Source organism: Prunus avium, unplaced genomic scaffold (assembly GCF_965620075.1).
Source record: "Prunus avium unplaced genomic scaffold, drPruAviu1.hap1.1 HAP1_SCAFFOLD_59, whole genome shotgun sequence".
NCBI classification, from domain to species: domain Eukaryota; kingdom Viridiplantae; phylum Streptophyta; class Magnoliopsida; order Rosales; family Rosaceae; genus Prunus; species Prunus avium.
The window spans coordinates 155,001-157,500 of NW_028276915.1; positions in this window are offsets into that span (position 1 = coordinate 155,001).

A 2,500-nucleotide genomic window follows, 5' to 3' on the forward strand; every position below is an offset into this window, starting at 1 on the left:
TAAATCTTGTTGGTTTGAAATTGTTTTGAAAAGGTTCTTTAAATCTAGTGGGTTTGCAACTCATAAGAGCATCACTTTCAACGTCCCCGGTATTGGATTGAGTTTCTAAAAACAACCGTGCACACCGAGGTTAAACTTTACCGGCTCCGCTCCGACTCGCCGCTCGCCCACTAGTCCGAAGGCAACAAAACATTTGTTTTTCATTTTGATGAAAATTTCTGTTTTTAAATCTTGTTGGTTTGAAATTTTTTTGAAAAGGTTCTTTAAATCTTGCGGGTTTGCAACTCATAAGAGCGTCACTTTCAACGTCCCCGGCATTGGATTGAGTTTCTAAAAACAACCGTGCACACCGAGGTTAAACTTTACCGGCTCCGCTCCGACTCACCGCTCGCCCACAAATCCGAAGGCAACAAAACATTTGTTTTTAATTTTGATGAATTTTTTTGAAAACATTGGCTTGGCAAGCCCCAATCCGCGACTATCCACCCACCGCCACCCCACACGGGTGGTTGTTGTTGCGAAATGAGGTTGTGGTCGACATGCCCGCGCATTTGAGAAGGAGTTCCTAGCACTCCATGCTCTTCCATGCCAAAAAAAAGCCTAGACAACCCCATTTCGCAACTTTCCACGCCTTTTTTTTTCCCCCTCACCCATGGCGGCGGCGTGGTGGCGGCGGCCGGATTCCGGCCACCACCGCCATGGGTGGCAGCCCCCCGACCCCGACACCAAACCCATAATACCGAGGCAACATATCGAGGCAACATATCGAGGCAACATGACATGGGTGTGGCGTGGGGGAAGGGGGCTGCAGCTAGGAGGGCATGGGCTGCCATGCATATGCAGGCAACACACACCCCCCTATATAGCATTTTATGCATTTAGCCCTTTGACAGGAAGAGACATCACCTATGCGCGAGGAGTCATAATGGGCTCTAAATAATTCAATACAAGGTATTTGGACGTGATTTTTTGCAGGGATACTAAGAAACATGCAATCTCTGATGGGAAAAAGTTTCATAAATATTTGAAGTCGGGAAGTATTTTTTATTATTTTTAGAAGTCGTAAAATTGAAAAAATCATTAAAAGAAATCCGGGAGGAATTTTTTAGTTTTGTAACTTGGAGAAGGTACTAAAAATCATAGACTACTTATGGGGAGCTTATTGTGCGAGGAAATTTCAATAAAAATGGGGTTTGACAAGGTTTGAAAAATTCTGTCGACATTTGAAAAAATCTGGAACTAGGCTGCCGGCATGCTGCGCACATGCTGCGCGCATGCTGCGCGCAGGCTGCGCGCAGGCCACGGCAGGACAAGTTTCGCTAGCCTCACTGTCGACCGAATGCGCAAGCTGCGCGCACGCCATGGCAAGACAAATTTCGCTAGCCTCACTGTCGACAGAGTCAGCACGCTGCGCGCACGCCATGGCAGGAGAAGTTTCGCTAGCCTCGCTGTCGACAGAATCAGCACGCTGCGCGCAAGCTGTGCGCGCGCATGGCATGGCAAGTTTCGAAAAATTCTGTCGACAGGCTCCCGAGCGCGCACGCTGCCGACATGTTGTGCGCACGCTGCCGGCATGCTGTGCACACGCTGCGCGCAAGCTGTGCGCGCGCATGGCATGGCAAGTTTCGAAAAATTCTGTCGACAGGCTGCCAAGCGCGCACGCTGCGCACACGCTGCCGGCATGCTGTGCGCACGCTGCCGGCATGCTGTGCACACGCTGCGCGCAAGCTGTGCGCGCGCATGGCATGGCAAGTTTCGAAAAATTCTGTCGACAGGCTCCCAAGCGCGCACGCTGCGCACACGCTGCCGGCATGCTGCGCGCACGCTGCCGGCATGCTGCGCGCAAGCTGTGCGCGCGCATGGCATTGCAAGTTTCGAAAAATTCTGCGGCCAGGCTCCCAAGCGCGCACGCTGCGCACACGCTGCCGGCATGCTGCGCGCACGCTGCCGGCATGCTGTGCGCACGCTGCGCGCGCGCATGGCAGGACAAGTTTCGAAAATTTCTGTCGACAGGCTGAGCAGCGCGCACGCTGCGCACAGGCTGCCGGCATGCTGCGCGCAGGCTGCCGGCATGCTGCGCGCACGCCGCGCGCAAGCTGCGCGCGCGCATGGCAGGACAAGTTTCGAAAATTTCTGTCGACAGGCTCAGCAGCGCGCACGCTGCCGACATGCTGTGCGCACGCTGCGCACAGACTGCCGGCATGCTGCGCGCAGCCCATGGCAGGACAAGGTCCGAAAAATTCTGTCGACATTTTTACGCCATGGTAGGCTTCCGCTTCGCGTCACTTTGTCGACATTCAAGCCTACCATTTTTATTGAATTTTTCAAACCTTGTCAAACCCCATTATTCAAATGTCGAAAAATTCTGTCGACATTTTTACGCCATGGTAGGCTTCCGCTTTGCATCACTTTGTCGGAATGCATCGCATGGCGAGGCAAGGCAAGGCAAGGCCACAGCATGCCAAGGCGAAGGCAACGCATGGCTTGGTCAAGGCCACAT